The sequence below is a fragment of the Rhinopithecus bieti genome, unplaced genomic scaffold (assembly GCF_001698545.2).
Source record: "Rhinopithecus bieti isolate Rb0 unplaced genomic scaffold, ASM169854v2 scaffold_32982, whole genome shotgun sequence".
Classification (NCBI taxonomy): Eukaryota; Metazoa; Chordata; class Mammalia; order Primates; family Cercopithecidae; genus Rhinopithecus; species Rhinopithecus bieti.
The window spans coordinates 160,274-184,933 of record NW_016814002.1 but is presented as its reverse complement, the minus strand read 5'-3'; the positions used below and the strand labels follow the sequence as shown (position 1 = coordinate 184,933).

Genomic DNA, 24,660 nt, shown 5'->3' with positions numbered 1-24,660 from the left:
ACTACTGTGCTATTCATATGACATAATATTCCTCTACATGTCAGTTTGGGTTGCTATAACAAATCATAGGTTGGTTGACTTAAACAGCAGACATTTATTTCTCACAGTGCTATAGACTGGGAAGTATAAGATCAAGGTACTGGCAGATTCAGTCCTTGGTGACGGCCCTCTTCCTGACTTGCAGGTGGTCACCTTTTCTCTGTGTCCTCATATGGTGGAGAGGGAAAGCTCTGGTGTCTCTTCCTCTTCTTATAAGGACACTAATTCTATCATAGGGCTCCACCCTCATGACATCATCTTAACCTAATTACCTGACAAAGACTCTCAAATCCTAATCTAATCACATTTGGGATTAGGGCTTCAACACATGAATTCTGGGGAAATACAAACATTCAGTCCACTCCCCTCACATATGGTAAGCAATAATGAGACTAAGCCATTGATATAAAACTTTAAGAAATTATACTGATGCCAAAATGTCAGCAGGAATTAAGAAGAAAGAGGAATTACTTCTGTGTTGGTGGAAGAGAGGAGGTGGGGAAGAAAGGGAGGAATGAGGGCTTTGCACAAGATGATCTGAGTCCGAAAGAGCAGATATGATGCATGGCTTACAGCCATGAGGAGAAAGAGATTCCAGGCAGAGGAAATAAGGTAAGAAAATGTGAAAAGGAGAAAAAAGAAATACACTAAGGAAGACAGAATATATTCAATTTTCTGGCCCTTGGCATGGCTAAAGGGTAGACAGTGAAAGAAGCTTGTAAAATGAAGTGGAGTTAGATCATGAAGGACTTGCATACTAGGTTATTGACTTCAAACATTAATTTCTGTTTGCTATTCCTCCATTCCTTATGAAAGACATAGAATCCATACCAATATTCATGTTAACATGCTCATTCAGAAGTTTCCTAACTCCTGACCTAAATGTGTTTCACATGTATTGTGAAACCACATCTTAGTTTTGATCAGCTCTCATTTAACAATATTTGATTGAGATACGCTCCTCTAAACTGTAATGATAATCTCTGCCTTATATCTCTCCACTTTCTCGGGTCTAAAAAACTTACTGTTGGGAGGATAAACACATTTCAAGATCTCGACCTGGTTTTACTTAACATATGGTGAGTTTTGATTCAACATGTCAGTGAAGCCTTTAGTATTCTAGAGATCCATGGGTACCACAGAGTTAGTCTGGACAGCACAGGCTTGAGGTTAGCTATGGAAATGCTTCTGACCCAGAGCTATACTGCAGAGATCTACAAGCAGACACAAATTCATACAGAGGACAGAGTCAGGCATGGATCAGCTTAAGAGGCATGCATCCAAGTTGCCATCAATGTAAGAAACCTAAGGTGGGACTCCACTGGGAGCCACATAATAGAGCTAAGGGACTACAGAGCTTGGGAGGATGAAATTTAGGAACAGACAGTCCAAACGGCATACATAGTATAACAAAATGTAGATTCATTTTGGACTACTATTTAACTCACAGTAAAACCATAAAATATTTCTGATGACTAGAAATTGTATTTTTAAGAAACTGTAAAATAATAGGTTCACACAATCCTTAAATAATTTTCCATCTTAATTTATATATTTTGAAATCAAGTATTTAATTATCATATATGACAAGGCAAAGTCCAGCTTCTGCATATTAAGTCATTTATAATATTTAAAACCCTCTCAAAAGAAATCAGTGTATTTAGCTACATAATGAATTAGAATAATCTTTTTTTTTTTTTTTTGAGACAGAGTCTCGCTCTGTCGCCCAGGCTGGAGTGCAGTGGCCGGAGCTGAGCTCACTGCAAGCTCCGCCTCCCGGGTTTACGCCATTCTCCTGCCTCAGCCTCCCGAGTAGCTGGGACTACAGATGCCCGTCACCTCGCCCGGCTAGTTTTTTGTATTTTTTTATTTTAGTAGAGACGGGGTTTCACCATGTTAGCCATGATGGTCTCCATCTCCTGACCTCGTGATCCGCCCGTCTCGGCCTCCCAAAGTGCTGGGATTACAGGCTTGAGCCACCGCGCCCGGCCCCAGAATCATCTTTTGAAGTCATATAAAGTTTCAGAAAAGTCTAACTGCATATATTCATACATATAAGTGACATTATGTAATATGTGAATAAAAGGAATGAAGGAAGGAGGAAAGAAAGGAGGGAGGAAAAAGGAAAGAAGGAAGGGAGAGAGGACAAAAGGAAACAGTATAAAATATTTTATCTGTAAAATTTTGAAGTACATAACAATTCTTCAAATATATCAAGTTCAATTACCTAGTTGAAGGAATCTCAGTTTCCATTTAGAACTTAGAAAGCCTATATGGAGTTGATGAAATATAAAAATGTATTCTATGGGAATAGAATAACAAATGAAATTATAAGAGAAGTCTCGTGGAGGTTATTTTCACTTTGGAAAAAAAAAGAAGTCGCATTCCTAAGGCAGAAAACTTAATTTTTTTTAATGACTTCAGCTTTTATTTTAGATTCGGGGAGTAAATATGCAGATTTGTTACATGGGTATATTGCATGATGCTGAGGGTTGGAGTACAAATGTCCCATCACCCAGGTAGTGAACACAGTACCTAACAGTAAGCTTCTCAACCCATGTCCACCTCCCTCCTTTCCCCCATCTAGTAGGCCTCAGTGTCTAATGTTGCCATCTTTATGTCCATAAGTACCCAGTGCTTAGCTCCCACTCCACAGGCAATATTTGGTTTTCTGTTCAGGGTTAATTTGCTTAAGATAGTGGCCTCCAGCTGCATCCATGTTGCTACAGTATACACAGATCTCTTATAGAAGGTTAAATTTTTTTAATTTTTATTTTAAGTTCAGGGATACATGTACAGGTTTGTTACATAACTAAACTTGTGTCATGGAAGTTTGTTGTACAGATTATTTCATCACCCAAGTATTAAGCCTAGTGCCCATTAGTTATTTTTCCTGATGGTCTCTCTTTTTTCACCTTCCATCTTCTGACAAGCCCCAGTCCCCTCTGTGTATCTACTTGTTCTCATCATTTAGTTCCCACTTATAAGTGAGAACGTGAGGTATTTGGTTTTCTGTTCCTATGTCAGTTTGCTAAGGATAATGGCCTCCAGCTCCATCCATATCCCTGCAAAGGACATGATCTTGTTCCTTTTATGGCTGCATAGTATTCCATGATGTAACATACCACATTTTCTTTATCCAGTCTATCATTGATGGGCATTTAGATTGATTCCATGTCTTTGTTATTGTGACTAGTGCTGTAATGAACATACATGTGCATGTATCTTTATAAAAGAACAACTGATATATTGGGGAGTATGTAAACAGTAATGGGATTGCTAGGTCAAATGGCATTTCTGTCTTTAGGTCTTTTAAAAATCGTCACACTGTCTTCCACGATGGTTGAACTAATTTACGCTCCCACCAACAGTAGATAAGTGCCCCTTTTTCTCCACAACCTCGGCAGCATCTGTTGTTTTCTGACTTTTAATAATAGCCATTCTGACTGGTGTGAGATGGTATCTCATTGTGGTTTTAATTTGTATTTCTTGAATGATCAGTGGTGTTGAGCTTTTTTAAATATGATTGTTGGTTGCATGTATGTCTTCTTTTGAAAAGTGTCTATTCATGTCTTTTGCCCACGTTTTAATCGGGTTGTCTGTTTGTTTCTTGTACATTTAAGTTCTTTAATCCATCTTGAGTTAATTTTTGTATATGGTATAAGTAAGGGGTCCAGTTTTAATCTTCTGTATATGGCTAGTCAGTTATCCCGGCACCATTTGTTGAACATGGAATTCTTTCCCCTTGTCTGTTTCTGTCAGGCTGTAGAAGATCAGATAGTTATAGGTGTGTGGTCTTATCTCTGGGTTCTCTGTTCCATTCCATTAGTTCACGTGTCTGTTTTTGTGACAAAACTGTGCTGTTTTGGTTACTGTAGCACTGTAATACAGTTTGAAGTCAGGTAGCATGATGCCTCCAGCTTTGTTCTATTTGCTTAGGATTGCCTTGGCTACCTGGCTCTTTTTTGGTTTCAAATACATTTAATTTCTTTTTTCTAGTTCTGTGAAGAATGTCAATAGTAGTTTAACAGAAATGGCATTGAATCTACAAATTGCTTTGGGCAGGATGGACTTTTTTGTACTGATTCTTCCTATCCATGAGAATGGACTGTTCTCCCATTTGTTCATGTCATCTCTGATTTCTTTGAGCAGCGGTTTATAGTTCTCCTTGTAGAGATCTGTCACCTCCCTAGTTGGCTATATTCCTAGTATTTTATTCTTTTTGTGGCAATTGTAAATGGGAGTTTCTTCCTTATTTGGCTCTCAGTTTGACTGCTGTTGTTGTATGGGAATGTTAGTAATTTTTGCACATTCATTTTGTATCCTAAGACTTTGTTGAAGTTGTTTATCAGCTTAAGAAGCTTTTGGGCTAAGACTATGATGCTTTCAAGATAGAAGATCGTGTTGTCTGCAAACAGGGGTAGTTTGACTTCCTCTCTTCCTATTTGGGTGCCCTTTCTTTCTCTTGCCTGACTGCCCTGGCCAGGACTTCCAATACTATGTTGGATAGAAGTGGTGAAAGAGGGCATCCTTGTCTTGTGCCAGTTTTCAAGGGGAATGCTTCCAGCTTTTGCCCATTCAGTATGATGCTGGCTGTAGGTTTGTCATATATGGCTCTTATTATTTTGAGGTATGCTGATGGTTAAAATTTAACACTAATAGACTGTACATGGTGACATTGGCCATTGACAGAAATATAAGCAAATGTAAAAATGCAGTATTAACTGTAGTGTATACTGTACTATTATCATAATTTCATAGCCAGCTCCTGTTGCCATTGTAGTGAGCTCAAATGTTGCAAGTATCTTCTTAAAACATGGTGTGGCCAATCATCTCGATGTGAACAGTTTATCACTCCCATAATTTGCACATCATGGTAAAAGTGATCTCTCTCGTGCCACTGCACTCCAGCCTGGGCAATTGACGCAGACTCTATGTCTTCTTCTTTTTTTTTTTTTTTTTTTTTTTCTGAGATGGAGTTTCTCTGTCGCCCAGGCTGGAGTGCAGTGGCACAATCTCAGCTCACTGCAACCTCCGCCTGCCGGATTGAAGCAGTTCTCCTGCCGCAGACTCCCGAGTAGCTGGGATTACAGGCACGCGCCACCATGCCCAGGTAATTTTTTGCATTTTTAGTAGAGATGAGGTTTCACCTGTTGGCTAGGCTGGTCTCTACTTCTTCAGGAAAAAAAAAAAAAAAAATTGGCCGATGGCCAGGCGCGGTGGCTCACGCCTGTAATCCCAGGACTTCGAGAGGCCGAGGCGGGCAGATCACCTGAGGTCAGGAATCCAAGACCAGCTTGGCCAGCATGGTGAAACCCCGTCTCTACTAAAAATACAAAAAAGTTAGCTGGATATGGTAGAGGGCGCCTGTAATCCTAGCTACTCGGGGGCTGAGGCAGGAGAATGGCTTAAACACAGAAGGCAGAGATTGCAGAGGGCCGAGATCGCACCACTGCACTCTAGCCTGGGCAAGAGAATGAGACTCTATCTCAAAATAAAAAAAAAAAAAAAAAGTGCTCTCTCTCTCTCTCTCTTTCTCTCCGTCTCAGTTCTTGTGTGTTTTTCTCTGTGTTTAGTGTGATACCATAAATCTTGAATAACCACCATGGGACCCAGACAAAATGCCATTAGTGATGTCGGAAGTCCTTGCAAGAAGCAGAGAAGTCGCAAAATTACAAAAAAAAAAAAAAAAAAAAAAAAGAATTGCTAGATGTGTGCCATAGATTGAGGTCTGTGGCTGCAGATGGCCTGCTATTTCTGACAGACAATTCACTTTGCAAAAAGACAACGTAAACTTATGGAATGGACAAATACAGTACCAGCATTGTAAACGTATTTTCTCTTCCTCATGATTTTATTTGTGATATTTTGTTTCACTTACTTTATTGCAACGATACAGTATATAACGCATATAACATACAAATATGTGTTAATCAACTGTTTACGGTATCGGTAATGCTTCCGGTCAACAGTAGACTATTAATAAAGTTTTGGAAAATCAAGTCATATATGAATTTTTGACTGTGTGGGGTGACATCAGAGTCCCAACTACCACATTATTCAAAGAGTCAACTGTACTTAAAATTCCAAATTAATTAAAACTGCTTACATAAAAGTCACCTATAAAAAAAAAAGTAGAAAGAAATTTTAAAATGGACCAAAGGGAAAAAAGGAAAATAGAATGATGTCACAGATGATGGTTGAATAGGAAGCTCCAGGAATTGATGTCTCCATTGAAATCACTTGAGGTGGCAAGAACGGTCAGAATAAACTACAGTATTTCAGAGTCTGAAGTCTGGTGAGACACTTGCAACATGAGGAGAGTGTAAAAGGAAAAAGAGGCCTGGCAAATTTCAATGAATTTTGGCATTTAGCAAAGCAGCTACCATCCTCTAGCCCCAGCTCCAAGTTGGCAGCCATAGGGAGATATGACCATGTCCTTGGTATGGCTTGTTGGTGCTAGAGTGGACAATCAGGACATTGTCCTCCAACAACTGTGCTTGTGTGTTTTTATATGCTTGGCTGTTCACTGAGAAACCAGCACAGAAGCACAGAGGCTAGTCATTATTTCACCCTATTGAGCTAAAGCAGCTGTCAAAGGAACTTAAAAAGATAGACACTTTTTTCTATTTTTCTAATTGGATCCAGGCATTCAAGGAGTTCTCTGTAAGATCACTGACTGCAAAAATAATGGAACAGAGACTTCAGTGACCACACATGACAAAGAATATAGTTTTGGAAAAAAAAATAGAAAAAAGTTGCTAAACAAATGGACAACTGCAGCTTTCATCAACTTAACAACAGTAATCTCTGGACAGGGGGGAAAATTTCCATACTTACTATCTTACGATATTCAAAATGTCCACTTTTCAACAAAAAATTACAAAGCATACAAAGAAACAGAAAAGTAGGGCTCATTCATGCTGTTTTACAGGTAAAAGAGAAACTACTCCTGAGGAGGTCTAGGCTTGAACATACTATAAAAAGACTTTAAATTAATTGTCTTATGTTGAAAAAGCTGAAGAAAACTATGGACAAAAAAGAAATTCAGGAGAATGATGTATGAATAAGCAGAGAACATCAACAAGGAGATATGCCTGCTGTTAGATTCATGTCCTTAAAGCATAATTTTGATCATATCACTAGTGTTCTCCAGTTTCTATCCTCAACCCTATTTTTGCATCACACACTCCTGGTTATGTCATGCAAGGCCATAGCCTCATGCAGTTTCTGTCTCTGGTACTGGCCTCTCTACATTTGAAGCAAAGGAGACGGAGAAAAGCCATCTATATTAGGCTGTTCTTGCATTGCTACAAAGAAACACCTGATACTGGGTAATTCATAATGAAGAGATATTTAACTGATTCATGTTTCTGCAGGCTGTTCAGGAAGCATGATGCTGGTCATCTGTTTGGCTCCTCATGAGACCTCAGGAAGCTTATAATCTTGGCAGAAGGCAAAGGGGGAGCTGGCATGTCACATGGCAAAAGCAGGAGCGAGCAAGAGAGAGAGAGAGAAAAAGAGAGAGAAAAGAGGTGCCACATAATTTTAAATGATTAGATGTCCTGTGAATTCAGAGCAGTGAGGGCTCACTTTTGACTAAGGGGATGGCCCAAGCCATTTAGGAGTGATCTGCCCCCATATTCCAAATACCTCCCATCATGTCCCATCTCCAAGACTGGGGATTACATTTTAACATGATATTTGGGTGAGGACAAATATCCAAACTATATTGCCGTCAGAGAAGAGAAAGCAGAATCTGTGGGTAGAGTATGGCAGAATGCAACAGAGAGAAAACTATCATCACCACAGTAGTATTTTAGAAAACCGTGAATTCTACAGGATAGATTTTATAGACAGCTACTGTGCACCATAGCTGTACATAAAGTCAGACAGATGAGAGTTTCCATCATTAAACCACCACTTCCTAAAAATATGTTCTTGGGTGAATCTCTTTATTGTCTTCATGTCCTCATTTAGTAAACGAAGACAAAAACAGTATACTACATCAAGGTTATGATGAAAACTAAATAATATATAGCATTAAATGCATTTAACAAAGGGCCTCATACATATTAGGTACCTAACAAAAATACGCTGTATTTGCTCATACACCAGGCCTTCAATAATGTACATGCCTTCAATAAATTTGCATGAAAGAATAAGTAAATGATACATGTTCTTTAATGCTAAAAATATGCAAGTAATACAATCATTAGTGGAAGATCCACACACCTTTACAAGTCATTTGTAATATGCAGTTGTTATCTGAGCATGAATATATATGTCAGTGTTTTTAAATCACTTGAAACTTATAAAGGGTAGAATTTCAAATTGACCCCTGAAAAGTGACATATCATGATTTAGCATTTCAATAAGCTAATTTAGCAAATATCATTTTAAAAGACAACAAATATGTCCCAGCAAGAGGTCAACATGGAAAAGAAACACTTGCACTTAAAAATTGGCTTCTGCAAGTAAGAGGCCACCCACTGCCCTTGATTGTTTTGGAAATCCATTAAAATCAGTTAAGGAAACAGATACTAAAACTTTAAAGTCCTTTTATGTTTACTTTCTTCAAGTAAAAAATGCTATCTTTGACATGTAGACTTTAAAGGGTTATATTACTAAGGATTGAACTGGTCCATTAATGGAATAGGATAGCCTGACGCTGATACTCATTTTAAATTTGTGAAATGATAAATGTAATTTTTGTGGCCCATTTTAAACTATGAATCACAACAGAGTTAATGGAAGTTAATGTAAACAACACTGAAACAATAAAACTGTAATTTGATAAAGGTGTAGGCATCTACATTTCAATAAAATGTATATAACATGTGTAACTAAAATAATAGTGTATCATTTTACTCCTAAAGCTTTATTCAAGTGATTGTTCTATCTATGTTTCCATAAGGGAAAAAAATCACGTTAGAATACACTTTGCCTGAAAGAACTTTTTCTCCACTGATTATTAAAATGAGATATCATACTGTTAGCTGAGTGTATTTACAATGAAAAGTTTTCATTTTAACTTGTCACCGATTTGATGGCTTCTATAAATCCTTCGGTATGAGTTTTAACAATCCCTAATTTCTTTTTGGCACCTTTGAACAGAGCAGAGGGGTGGGATTACATAAAGCACCCTTTTATGTTTCTTCTTTCCTCTTACCTGCATTCCTGATTTATAATTACTATGAAAACAGGTTTCTTGGCAGGGAAAGAATTCTTAAGGATTTCAGAAAAGAACTGCTAAAGAATTCCAAGCACTCTAAAGTATATCAGATGGAAACTCTGAAACTGGAATAAGATGCTGTTTAATTTCACTTAGCAAAAATTATCACAGTTGTTACAAGAGTTACAATAAACCCAATTGCACAAGAATTACTAGTATGTAAAATAAACATTATATATTGGGCTTGTAGCTTCATGATTTAAAAATCTTTCAGGCTGTACTCCAACGCATTTGCTTGTTTTGTACAGATTACATCCACTTGCTCAGACTCCATTTACACTTGGCAGATGGTCACATCACTCATGACATTTCCTGTTTAGTTCCATATTTTAAAATCAACTGTGTGGAATGTAGATTGGCAATAGCCTTCTCTCCAATAAATATCTACACCAGAGGACATCAAAAACCTTTCTTCTTTCAGATGGAAACAAAATATTTGTATTTATATTAACACAACTTTAGTTATTTCCTTTCTTCGTGCTAGTTATAGCTGGTGCCAGATATAAAATTTTAAAAGCCTTGATTTTCCAAAGTTTTCTTAAAAACTTTTTTCCCCAATCTTAGTCAAGTGAAGGCAAACTTTAGACTAATAATTTCAAATGATACCACATTTTCGGTTCCATAAGAATCAAAACTCATTTCCCAATGGCTGTCTTCTCTAATAAAATGTCCTTGATCTGAATATCTCAGATTTTATGAATTTGAATCCTACAAGTATCAACTAGACTGTACTCATCAGAGTTAAGCAATGTGAGAAATACGACGAATTCATTTTACTTTACCAGAGCATTTTGGCATTTTAAGCATCCTCTTAATGTGAGACTAGGTTTACAAGAAGCATATGCAAACTAGTAAATAAAGCATTTAAATGATCAAAGCTTAAGAAATGAATGGTTAATATGAGCACAAATTGAAAATTATAAGAGATTTGTATTTATATTTCCAAACACTAGTAACATATTGTTATAAAACCCTGGTAAATGATTTAATGGAAATACCACATAAATTATTCTATTAAATACAAGCATAATAAAGGAGAAACTGACCTTAATTGAACTTAATGAAAAATTGGTTTTTATTTCTAACAATAACCTCATTTTATCTCATTAAAAGTCAGCTTAATTGAAGGATCTACCTCTATAGCTGATAAATAAAGTTTCTGAAGTGTTTAGAAAAGACAAAGTCAACACAATTTCTCTAACCAATATCAATTTTCTAATTACAAGTTGTAATATTTCATGAACATTGTATTTAAATGCACTGTTACGATAAATCAGGCAAACTGATTTACATAGCCAACCATGTCATTCTAGAACCCGATACACATAAAGTCTTTCGATCCCTTTGGCATAAATGGCTGGCATCATCAGTCCTCTATTTTACAGATGACTAATCTCTGAAATTGAGTCCAAGTGCCTAGGGCAATTTAACATCAAAGAGAGAAGTCAAAATTTGAATATTTCCAAACTCTACATTATTATTTTATTCACAACTTCAGTTTTCACAAAGGAACAAGAGGCACAAGTTTTTGTTTGTTTGTTTGTTTGTTTGTTTACTAATTGCTTCCTATTGTCAAGGAGTTACAAAAAAAAAAAAACGGTTATGACAAATTACCGCTCTAAAAATTTGCAGTCTGGGGCAGCAGAGATGTGAAGATTGCTTCTGTAGAACAAGTGCAGGAACTATATATGGACTTCCATGGTGGTCCCTTCAACTGGTACTTAGCTGTTTGTTTTTAAATTAAGAAAGCAAGAATGCATTTTTAATCCCAGACTTACAAGAAAATGTGTGGCTTTTCCCTCCAATTCTTACATCCTCTTGAAGAATGCATCAATTTTTTGTTTGAGACTTAGCATTAGGGCAGTGTTCCTGAAAGTGTGGTGCATTGGTTTCCAGTGGTTTCTGAGGTGATTTTTGGTAGTAAACATATGTACATTTTTAATTTTAGTTGTTATATATTTATTTGGAAAATATTGTTTTTTTCTTTTATGACAGTTAAATTCAATGTTTTTAAGCAAGGTAACAAATATAGCACTACATGTATGATCATAAGGATGACTCAGTTATGATAAAAGTTATGAAGGTGGTTCAAGAATAACTGAAGTCAGGAAATTTCTCAGGCTGCCTTTTTGAAAACAGAGTATTTGACAAATCTATAGGTCACCCCTACAAAAGAATTCAGATTAACCTATTTATTTATTTATTTATTTATTTATTTTTATTTTTTCTGAGATAGAGTTTTGCTCTTGTTGCCCAGGCTGGAGTGCAATGGCTTGATCTCAGCTCACTGCAACCTACGCCACCTGGGTTCAAGTGATTCTCCTGCCTCAGCCTCCAGAGTAGCTGAGAGTACAGGCATGCACCACCATGCCCTACTAATTTTGTATTTTTAGTAGAGACGGGGTTTCTCCATGTTGGTCAGGCTGGTCTCAAACTCCTGACCTCAGGTGATCCACCTGCCTCGGCCTCCCAAAGTGCTGGGATTTCAGGTGTGAGCCACCAAGCCTGGCCCAGATTAACCTTTTAAAAAATCAATCCCATTATAGTATATGTGGTACCAAAACAAACAAAGCAGTATCCTTTTTATTGCCCGAGTTTGATTGTGGAAACCTCATGACCATGTTCTTCAGAGCCGGGACCTCAAAAACCTATTCGTTCATGAAACTATATGATTGAGACAAGTGTCTCTCTTATCTGTCTTTGTTCCTCTCCTCTTGTGAGTGTGAATTCAACAACTAGACTTCATGCCAGTCAAGGGAGAGAGGAGTAGGCAAGGGAGTAGGAGGGCTGAATGTAGAATTTTTTCTTTTTAATGAAGAAAATCTTCGTGTTGGGTTTTGGTATAAACATAATAGAGACAAAGAATCTGTTCTTAGATGAAGGGATAAGCACACATATTCCTCATGCAACACATTCATATAGGAAATACCACTCACACTGCTATTTTTTACTGCTACTACTATCTTCCTTCTTATAATGTGCATTGTTTATTGTAAGTGATAAATAATGTTAGTAAAAAGTTCTTCCCAATAGATCTAGCTTTACTCCACAAAGATTTACCTGACCACAACTATTCTTTCATAACAATTAAAACAAAGATCATAACAAAGATCACTAAACTCTGTAAGAACTACTCTAACACAGGACCTATCATATTTTCATTGGAAATTTTTTTCTTGGTGTACTTCAGAAATAAAAATCCAGGTCAACAACCACTCATTTGAAATCCTTCGGGCAAAATGTGTGTTGTTGTTGTTTTTTTTTTTGAGACGGAGTCTCGCTCTGTCGCTCGGGCTGGAGTGCAGTGGCCGGATCTCAGCTCACTGCAAGCTCCGCCTCCCGGATTTACGCCATTCTCCTGCCTCAGCCTCCCGAGTAGCTGGGACTACAGGCACCCGCCACCTCGCCCGGCTAGTTTTTTGTATTTTTTAGTAGAGACGGGGTTTCACAGTGTTAGCCAGGATGGTCTCGATCTCCTGACCTCGTGATCCGCCCGTCTCGGCCTCCCAAAGTGCTGGGATTACAGGAAAATGTGTTTTAAGATTTAGAATCACTTCAGTTTAATAAGGCAAATAGACCAAAACATGGTTTACATACAATATATAATATAATATAATATCCATTGCAAGGTCTCAGATAGCTTAGTCTATTCAAATATATGAATAGTTCTACTGTAAAAGATATGAATATTCGTATTAGGTAAGATTTTTTTAAAAGGCCAAATAGCCTTATATCAATCCAGATCAGTCTGTGTTCCAAAAAGCTTCTGGTCAGGACAGGTTTTCATTTTGGATTAGGGAATTGTGGCTAAGAAAGCATAGACTTGTACTTGCAGAGTTATAAATCAGGAGATGAACTATTAGCTAATAGCTTGCAAAGAAATCTTTATAAGGTGATAGCCACTATGTGAATACAATCTAAAAGAGAAAATACAAGACTGGACAAATAAATACTGAATACCGATAAGTACAAAACCATAACATAGTAAATTTTAAAAGGATCCTGAATAGTGAAAACAATTCTGAAAAGAACACGGTTGGAGTACTCACACTTCCTGATTTCAATACCTACTATAAAGGTACAATAATTAAAGCAGTATAATAGAGACATAAGGACAGACATATAGACAGATGAAACAGATTGAGAGTCTGGAAAATAAACCTATACATCTATGGTCAATTGGATTTTGGCAAGAGTATGAAGAGACCAGTCACTAGAGAAAGAATGGTTTCTTCCACCAACAGCACTGAGACAAGTAAATTTCCACAAGTAAAAGAATTAAGTTGGATTCCCACTTCATACTAATATTAACTCCAAATGGATCAACAACCTAAAAATAAGACATTAAACTACAAAACTCTTAGAAGAAAACATAAGGGAAAATCTTCTTGAACTTGGATTTGGCAATTGAGTACTAGATAGGATAACAAAAGTACACACACAAAAAAGAAAAAATAGACAAGTTGGATATCATCAAAATTAAAAACTCTGTGTACCAAAAGACACTTTCAAGAGAGTGAAAAAACAACCTATTAAATGGGGAAAATGTTTACAAATCATATATCACATAAGTGTTAAATATCCAGAACTCTCCCAACTAAAAAATGGGCAAAAGGTTTGAATAGACTTCTCTCCAAAGAAGACAGACAAACAGCAAGTAAGCACATGAAATGATGCTCAATATCATTAATCATTCGGGAAATAACCAATCAAAACCAATCAATGGGATATCACTTCACACCTACTAGCATGGCTAAAGCCAAAAACAGAAGAAAAGTGCTGGTGAAGACATGTAAAAATTTCAGCCCTCATACATTGGTGGTGGGAATGTAAATGGTGCAGCCACTATAGAAAACATAATGGTTTTTAAAGCAGTTCCTTAAAAATTAAACATAGAACTACCATATCACCCAGCAATTCCACTTCCAGGTATAGATCCAAAAGAATTGAAAGTAGATACTTGTACAACAAAGTGTGTTGCCACATTATTCATCATAGCCAAAAGGTAGAAACAATCCAAGTGACTATCAACAGATGAATAAATAAAATATGGCATATAAATATAATAGAATATTATTCAGTCTTAAAAAGGGGTGAAATTTTGTTACAGGGTACAACACTGATAAACTTTAAAAGCATTATGCTAAGCAAAATGAGCCAGGCACAAAAGAATGAATACTGTATGATCCTGCTTGAATAAATAGGATCATGATGACTTCTAGGTATAGAATAGGCAAATTCATAGACACAGAAAGTAGGTGAGAGATTAACACGTGCTGAGGGTAAGGTAGAAATAGGAAATTATTGTTTACTCATTACAGAGTCTCTATTTGTGCTAATAAAATATGTTTGAATAGGTATTAGTGATGGTTACACAACATCGTGAAAGTATTTATTGTCACTGAGTTGCATACTTAAAAATGGTTAAAATAGCTCATTGTATTTATATATTTCTTACAATTTAAAACTTAATTATGTAATGAACAAAATCCCATTGAATTGTATACTTTAAATGGGTGAACTGTATTACATGTAAATTACATCTCAATAAAGCTGTTAAAAATTATGTCGACGAAGAAGTCATAACTGCCAACTGATAACACAGATGGGAAAATTTGTAGCACATCATACAGATGAAAAGCACAGATTCTGGAGTCAATCTTCCTGGATTTAAAATGTTGGCTCCACCTCTTCCTAATTACATGACTCTAAGTTAAGTTATTTAACCTATAATGTTTTTTTTTTTCTTTTCTAAAATAAGAATAACAGTATCTTCTTCATAGGGTTGTTATGAAGATTCAGAGAGTTAATATCTCTAAAGTACTTAGTCAAGTGCCTGGCACATATGAAGCACTAATGCCAGTCATTATTATTACTGGGAAAAGTGCTTGGAGAAAAGCATCTGAGATTTTAGGGTAGAGTTGGAGGAATCATCCCACTTCTAACCCACTGAAGAACAACAACCTGCTTCATGAGAGGCATGGAATTTGTCTTGAAAAATATTTGTTTTAAATGAAATGGAGCAAATGTATAGTCTAAAAATGGCAATTATGGGAAAGCTTCTGCAACAAGAATGCTGATGAACTGGAAGGAAGACAATAACCAAATATATCTAAAAAGAGGAGGACTGACATACTGAAGCATAGGAGAAAAAGTAGTTAAGGGCTCCGGCTTCATGGATTACCAAATAAACCACCACAAACTTCTTCATGCTTCTACACAAGAAGGAGTTGTGATATTTAATTACTGTCAGATATGTACTTAACAAATACAATTCTATTTTATTATCTACTGCTGCAGGCCAAATTCTCTGGAAAAGACTTTGAGACACAGGTTAATCAGAGAGTGCTCTTGGGAGTAAGGGAAGAGAGATTAAGTAGAGAAAAGCTGAGCTGTGATGCAATTGCAGCAGAGGCCTCTGAGCTGGGATGGCCCCTCAGTTATCCTGGACTGAAGCAAGAAGGATGGGCCTTTGTACTCCCTGTATTAACCTGTCATTTTACGTGAGCTACAACTAGGGACAGAAATGGAATTTTAAGTGAGGCAGCGCCCATCAACTGAGGGCAACTCCCAGAGGGCCTGGAAACCATGACAGCCAGTACCCCTTGCAGTTAGGAAATGAGTGCCCTACTCTTAAAAAGGAATCTGTGTAGTGCACCTTAGCACTCACCATATTAATGGGACCATGTTATTGTCCCCAAAGCAACAGTTGCAGGGCTTGGAAACTTGTTAAAAACGCAAATTCTCAGGTCCCATGCTAAAACTAGTAAATCAGAAACTCTGGAGGTAAGGTCTAGCAATCTGTCTTTCGATAAGCTCTCCAGGTAATTCTGATGCATGCTAAGTTTCAGAACCACTACTACATATGCTATGTAAAATATAAAATACATGCAAAATTATTTCACTGCAGGTACAGACTGCACTCTTATGAATGCACATCATGGACTGATGTCTAATACCACTGGAAAACAAATAAATTATATTACTTGGTGCCCCAACTTTTGGTCAATCACAGAGTTGTTGGTTTACAGACTCGAAGGTAATTACTAAGCTCTAGCAATATCTGATATGGTACTTTATGTGACACAGATCCATGGAAAAGTGGACTAACAACATAATGTTATACTCATTGCGAAAAAAAAAATGTCTGTAAGTATAAGAGAACATGCTAAGGGCTATACAAATGTGAATTCAGTAAAGCAAAATGCTAATAGGTGAACAATTCTAGCCAAATCCAACTTAGTTGGCATCTGACTCTCTCCTTGGATTTCTAAAAAGATCTGCAGGTGAAGAAATACCAACATCAGCTCAGAAAGGAGGCAGGGAGCAGCCTCAAGTCGATTTGTCTCTTCTACAGAAGTGGTATTTGTAGCCAAGAGGGATGCACACGGTTGCAAAAAGCTAAGGAAAATCCTCAAGTCTGCATTAATTCTATGTGATAGATAGCAATGAGACAAATTCCAAACAGTGACAGGACAAGGTGGTGGAAAATCTTCATGGATATGGTCACTCTAAGTATTCAATAACACAGGAGTGATGGTGTGGCCTGCAACTCATTAGAGCATCCCAGGAAACCTTCTGAGAAAATGATAAATGAAGTATTGAATGCCCACAAACAGTTTCAAATTTTGATGGTGTTTTCCCTGAGCCTTAGAACTAGGAGCCTTAGCAATAAGAGTACAAGCTACATCTTGCTTTACTATATTGCTCTCTATTCTTCAAAGCCCTTCAACACACATCTGTAATTTGATGCTCACAAGTACTCTTTGAGATTGGCAAGTATTACAGCTGCATTATATAGGTAAAGAAATGGGGCCTGAAAAGGCTAGGAGTGACTTGCTCAAGGTCCCACAGCAAGCTAATTGGAGAGAGTGATATTATTGTTTACTGAATGTCTCCTATGTGCCAGGGATTAGGCTAGAAGTTATGCCAATATTTTATAAAATCCTCACAAGAAACTTTTCAAACTGAGTATTAATAGTACTGCCTTTTATAGATAAGAAAACAGATTCAGGAAGGTTAGGTAACTGTCCCAATATCACATGGCTATTATGTGAGAGAACTAGAGCCAAAGGGAAGTATGGTTCCAAAGAGTCAGAGGGTACATTATTATTATTACTATTATTATTATTATTTATTTGAGACAGGGTCTCATTCTGTCACCCAGGCTGGAGTGCAGAGGCACAGTCACAGCTCACTGCAGCCTCAATCTCCCAGGCTCAAGGGATCCTCCCACCTCAGCCCTCCAAGAAGCTGGGACTATAGGCGCATGCCACCATGCCTGACTAATGTTTTTAAAATTTTTGTAGAGACGGAGTCTCACTGTGTTGCCCAGGTTGGTCTTGAACTCCAGGGCTCAATGATCCTCCCCTCTCGGCTTCCCAAAGTGCTGGGATTATAGGCATAAGCTACCACACCCAGCCCCACGGGGTGTATTCTTTTCACTATATTATTTCAACTGGTCTTGGGTGGGTCTGGGCATTATGCTCAGATGATTTTAATGTTCTCCGCATGATTTTCATGTGCACCAAGGATTGGAAACTGTTACTAACATACTACAGTAGCAATATATGTACAATTCTGGTCACAACACTAGCAAAAGTGTAAAGGTATACATTGAAAAAATTTAAATAAAAAGGCATAGGAAGTAGACAAGAAAAGCAGACTTTAAGGAAGCAGAGTAAATAAAATGTAACATCTCCAATTTCACATATTTTTGATAAATAAATATTTAGATATTAAGTATTGGTTGGTTTACCCACCTTAATAATGCATTGGGAGCAAGAACTCTAAAAGCAAGGCATAAGGCAATTTTTACAGAAACAATAATATTTCAGATTCTGAAAGTCAGAACTCAAACTGATATTTTGTTTGATTACAAAATTTTTCTACATTTAGAATAAAATCATTTTTGTTGCATTTCAGGACACTCCCATGCGTAAACAAACAGTTTCAAAACCAGCATTTCAATGGTGTAGCTTCTTCAAAAGGTAGTTAAATATTGATTTGCCATTCTCCTGGCATAATGACCAAACAGAATACTCCATCAGTTTGTTGAACCAATGTCCCTAAGTGCTGCCAAACAGGTCAGCAATTAATGTCTTTGCTGAGTAGTTGGTTTCCACGATATCTACAAGGCAGTGATTTCCACTGAATTGAACTCAAAACCGGAGACAATCCATTCATTCACATGAAAGGTAGCTTGTTATTTGAAACTCACAGGCAACTGAACTACCAGCTCTTCTCAGACTCCAGGACTTATTTCCTCCTCCCAACTGCCAATCTCTGTTTTACCTAGAAAAGCCCCAACCCCCCTCTTCTTTGCTATTAAATTCCATAATAACGCCTCCCAGCTGCCAAACCTCTTCGTTCTCCCCTTTGTCTACCTTTATAGTATGTGATCAAGAGCAAATGCTCCAGCAAGCTTAAAATCTTACAGCTGCACAAAATACGCATGGGAAACAAAACCTTCAGAAACAGGGTATCCTTTAATGCTTAACTTAACCTAAGCCTACTTCTTAAACATATTTCTGTCTACTGGCTGCAAAATTCCATACTGGCAGAGCTTTAAATATATATATTCTATAGTAAAATTCTGATTTTTTTCACTTAAATATATTTTAATAGTAATTGCAATTTCACCTCACTTAATATTTCTGGTTTTATTTGTATTTCTGTGATGTTTGATTAAAATTTGATCTATAGGGTATTTTTTTTATTTGTAAAAAATAACATTTTCACTTTTCTAGAAGTAATGTTCACTGTAAAATAGTTTGTTTTTTTCTCCTTCCGTTCTGATTCAAAAGGGAGGAAACAATTTCCTTTTAGGACAAAAAAAATTGAATATACAACCCATCATCTGTATATAGAGTCCTAGGCTATAAAAAAAGGTATTTGGATATAAAATACAAATGGATAATTACTTGCTCCCTAATGTGAGAAAGATTTCCCAAGCACACTTTTCTAAATAATCTGTTTTAAGTGCATACTACCCAAATTGGGAGAAAAGAGATGTGTCATTCACATACACAAAAAGCAAAAACTCCTAATCAAAAAACTTCTTTTTTTCTATCCACTGTCATGGTTAGCCGTAAATTAATAGGGGAGTGAGGATACCTATTTATAAATAGGTGGATGATCAATTTGATTATGACAGGTAGACAAACAAAACACAGACATGAAGAAAAGTGTAAATCTGAACTATTTAATATACTTTTCAATACACATCTGATATTATAAATCTAATACCCAACTATTATTGCTGATACCACAGCCCAATATTACAAGTTCTTATAAAAAAATCTTTCTATCAGACATCTCCAAAGATATTCTTATTAGCAAGACTGAAGAATACCTTTGCCATATCGAATATGCTCAGCTGTTTACCGCATGGTGAAGTGGTGTTAGAACCACTTAAAGATGTGTCTGACATCATTAATCTATTTGACCTCTGACCTGCAGATCTAAACTGTAACTATGGTGACCAAAGCTTGACCTTACAATGCTGAGAAACTTTAAAGCTCCACACTATTTTGGGTCACATTGTTAAGCTAGACAAAGGGGTAAAGAAGTAATGTGACAGTTTCCTGGGAATTAAGGTCAACGGGTCATTTGTACTGAGGCTTTTTGTGTATTAAGAAACTAGTTAAATTTTTTGATTTGTAAGAACTTTTTAGAATAGTACCTTGTTAGAAGCTATAAGAAGTGCAAATAAAACAATACATTAAGCTCTAAAGAAGTTGGAGATAAAAGTATAATTAGTGTTGAACATTCGGTAATATAATATTCCTTTCAACAATTTATAGATGTAACATACCCTATTTTCAGGGTGTACACAATCACAAGTAAATAATTTCATCCAAAGATTACCATTTTAACATTAGAGATAAAATAATAAGATGATAAAATGATCTCTTTTTACACAGAACATTCCTAGGAACAAATTCACAGTCATTTACTACATACTAAATAAAAACTGCCTATATACACATGCAATATTTATTTGCTACACTTTATTCTCTAAGGAAAGCCTATAATAAACAAAACAAGGAGCATGTATGTAAATGTAGAGTTAGTGTAACACCGTGTAACTGTGGCTACTACTCCTAAATGTGAGCACCTCCTGTATTTAGGTGTACTCTCGCTGCATAATTAATGCAGCACTTCACATAGAAACTGTGAACTTCTATTTTCAAGATTCTCTAATGATGCCAATAATAGGCTAGATTAACCTTTTCCACAAAAAGGCACATTCTGAGGCATTGCTTTAAGGGTATTTATCCTGAAGCCCTGGTGATTTTTATGCTAACTCAATGGAAGCAAATTATTTGGTGTTTATGTGTGTAGGGGCTAGAGTGGGGCTCTGCAGAAAACAGTAAACGATGATATCTTCCACATAAGTAAAGCACATTCAAATAGTCTCCCAACCAATTCAATTTTAAAACACACGTTAAAAAAAAAATACTAGAGACAATTCATAACATTTGCCATTATTTTTGTAAATAATACAACCTATTTTGGTCTAAAAAACCTCTTGAAGTTATCATAATTCAAATGTGTTATATTTCATCTCATATTTAAAAATAGGAGGGAAATTAAACATACATATTATATATGCCAAATTTTATGAGATATATAATCACATGGAAAAGCAAGGACACTAAATCTTTCCTCTGTATTTTTTTTCATTTTGGTAGTTTGGAAAGTGTGAGAAAGCAGGGCTGCTGAAAGAGCAACCACCACTTGCTGATTTATTTTCTTATCTTTCACCTACATATCTGTCAAAGAGGGTATACCAGTGATTTTTCTCCCATGTGTCCCTTAGAGACTATAGAGAGTCTTTAGTAGGTTTAAGGAAGTGTTTGGAATGGCAAAATATTTGAAGACTTACAAAAGAAAATCTAAGTGTGGGTCACCATAAATGAATTCTGACAGTATGCCCCAGGGAGGAGAAAGCTTCAAAAGAAACCACACTGGGACACACAGTTATAAAGCCATGGTAGAATAAGATAAGACCAGGAAAGAAGACACAGCAAACAGAACCAATGAAATCTTTTGATCACATCTTTTTCCGCCTGGATATGGACTAGATGAAAACAAATCCAAGGATAGAAACTTTTTTAAAGCCTAAGTAGGTAGCCATGTGGAGAAATGCCTAGTGGAACTCTCCAAAAAAAATAGGAATGTGTTATCAGAAGTCTAGAAGTCTACCATAACTAAGAAATAAAGGAACGGGGAGATGGAAGCCTGACAGCTGGGGGTAATGGTGGGAGGAATTGAATCAGAAAAGCAAAGAAACAATTTAATATATATCCCTTCTCTAATATATTTAGAATACGATCAGTTTTAACCAAGAAAACTGGTTAAATATACCTGTTTTTTTTGGTTATGTTTATCCAAAATATACCACTAAAAGACACAAGACACAAAAGACTTTATGTGGACATTTTCTATTAAATCTCCAAACTATATTTTATTCCCATGTTACAGTCGCGATTTCATTTACCAGTCTTGAAACATTCTTAGTATTATTCTCTGTATTATTATTTTGATATGCTCACTACAAAATATGATCTGCTAATATTTTATTTAGGATATCTGTATTAATGTTCCTAATTGGGCCGGGCGCGGTGGCTCAAGCCTGTAATCCCAGCACTTTGGGAGGCCGAGACGGGCGGATCACGAGGTCAGGAGATCGAGACCATCCTGGCTAACACGGTGAAACCCCGTCTCTACTAAAAAATACAAAAAACTAGCCGGGTGAGGTGGCGGGCGCCTGTAGTCCCAGCTACTCGGGAGGCTGAGGCAGGAGAATGGCGGGAACCCGGGAGGCGGAGCTTGCAGTGAGCTGAGATCCGGCCACTGCACTCCAGCCTGGGCGACAGAGCGAGACTCCGTCTCAAAAAAAAAAAAAAAAAAAAAAGTTCCTAATTAAGACTTATTTTGCATACATGTAATACATTTTATTTTCTAGTAAAATTATTTCAAGTTCATTTATCAGCACAAAATAGGACAGCATGCTGTGGTACTTCAGAGTACAGTGTTCATACAACACACAAGCACTCACTGGAATCTGCTTCTGGACCAAGCCTATGCAGGGCTCAAGAATTATGATGATAAGCAAAATCAGGCCCTGCCCTCATCGAGTTTTCCCCGTGGTCAAGGAAACGGACATTAATCAAATAATCACAAAGAAGTCAAACTGTAAACTATTATGAATGCCGGGGAGGAGAGGGATAATGTTATGAGAATATACAGAGGAGTTGGGGGAAGCTAAGGTGGTAAGGGAGGTCAGAAAAGGCAATCAAGTAATTTATGCCTGAGCTAAAATCTGAAGAATGGGAATCTTTTAACTAGATGAAGAAAGAAAAGAGCAATCATGGAAGAGAGAACCTATGCACAAAACGCTTTCATGGAAGGCAATCTGGCAATGGCTTCTTTAAAACATATCATAAACACAGAAATATCATGTAGATTTTAAAAGTCACTTTATTTAGTTACTTCATTCCTTCACTTGATTTCTAATAATTTTAATACAGTAAGTGCTCACTATTCAAATATGTAAATTGAGGTCAACTATTAGAAAATAATCTACATTTTAAAATCTCTATTAGTAAGAATAAAAAGGTAGATATTCAAATGGATACAAACAAAATATGATCAAAGTTATTATTTCTTCTTTTTTTTGTTTTTAGAGATGGAGTCTCACTCTGTCACTCAGGGTAGAGTGCGATAGCATGATCATGACTCATTGCAGCTTTGAGCTCCTGGATTCATTCAAGGGATCCTCTATGTCAGCCTCCTGAGTACCTGAGACTACAGGCACACACCACCACATCCTGCTAATTTTTAAAAATTTCTTGTAGAGATGGGGTCTTGTGTTGCCTAAGCTGGTCTCAAACTCCTGGCCTCAAGTGATCCTCCCACCTCAGCCTCCCAAAGAGCTGGGATCACAAGCATGAGCTCGAAGTCACAAAATATAGGAGCAGACATTATAATTAGTACAAGGCATAAAAGGGAAAATAGGCTTTTGGTATTGTCTGTCTTATAAAAATAAATCAAATTTTTATACTTAATTTTAGTATCCTAAAGTCTGTTGTATAAACAATTTCCCACTGAGTTCAAAATATATATAACTGAATTCACTGCTATGAATAATAATTATTTAATTTTAGGATTTTCATCTGTACATTTACACTATAATGTTTTAATGTGCTACCGCTTAGATTGCATTTCTCTACTGAAAATGCAGTTGTTTACTTAATAAAGCACAGCGAGACTCTTTAGCAGTTTTCTGAAAAGAAACTGGTTTTATCTCCCTTAAAAGGAAATTAAATGGAAAATCCTGCATTTAAATAACACTGAAGTAGTGACACCAATGGATTGGAGCCAGGAAATTCAAAGTTAAAGCTGCCTCTCTATCCTTAAAACAGACTATTGTTCTGCCACCACCTCCAGCCCAGCAAATTTAATTAAAACTGAGTTCTGACCAGTTGATGTAAGTGGTTCAGAAAACTCCTTATGGGAATTTCATCCTTTAGATGGCCTTTTATGCTATACTTTCTCTCACTGGTATACAAAGAGTCTATGTAAACTTTTCCTCTCTTAAAACAAAACAAAAAAAGAAGTTAGGATAAAAGAAATATTTTATCCTAAATTTTGGTATTCCTAAACCCAAACAAAATTTTGCCCTTAAAGTCGTTTCAGTCTAACTACTTGGACAATTCAGACTGAAGTTTCCAAAAGATACCTTTTCTTTTATTTAACTTAAATGCTTTTTTATATTCATTAATGAGAACATGCTTTTTTCTTCCATTAACTGCTTTCTAATTATTAAAAGACTACATAACATGGTAATTCAATTATAACTCATACATTAATACTTACTCCAAAATTATTCCTTACCTCCTCTGTTTGTAAACTATTGAGCAGCAGTCTAATATTAAAGTTTAAAATCATATTTTCAAAATAGTTGAGATAAATTAATTTCCATTTATCTCTAATAATAAGGTCTTGAAGATTCTATGGTAATTGTTTCTTATTAAGAATATTCAACAAAACAATTTAACTTCACAAAAGTTTATATTTATTCTATTCAAAATTCCTGCCTTTGCCAATAATTCAATTTTATTTTCAGCAGCCAGAATTTTTTAAAACTTGCATAAAGATTATTTCTGAAATTATCTTTTTCCTTTACTAAATCTGAAACTATATGAAAGAAGATATTTTAACACTAAGTATTTATTAAGTCTACTTTGAATGCATCTTTTCTTATGGAGGTGGTAGATTTCATGAAGTAAAGAGAAGACCTAGAATACCTATACTCTGAAATAAATATATGCAAATAATTAAATAAGGGAAGAAAGGTAAATAGGAAATAGTATTCG

General features: G+C 36.3%; 1 long non-coding RNA gene across 1 annotated transcript in view; it reads right to left on the bottom strand.

Annotated features, from left to right (window-relative positions):
* The window catches only part of LOC108513546 (uncharacterized), a 333,457-nt gene extending 313,794 nt beyond the window's left edge, over positions 1 to 19,663 (bottom strand). The window contains exon 1 of the long non-coding RNA XR_001880929.1: positions 19,629 to 19,663. This is a non-coding gene — a long non-coding RNA (uncharacterized LOC108513546). The remainder of the gene's footprint in view (positions 1 to 19,628) is intronic.
* Between the last annotated feature and the right edge of the window lie 4,997 nt (positions 19,664 to 24,660).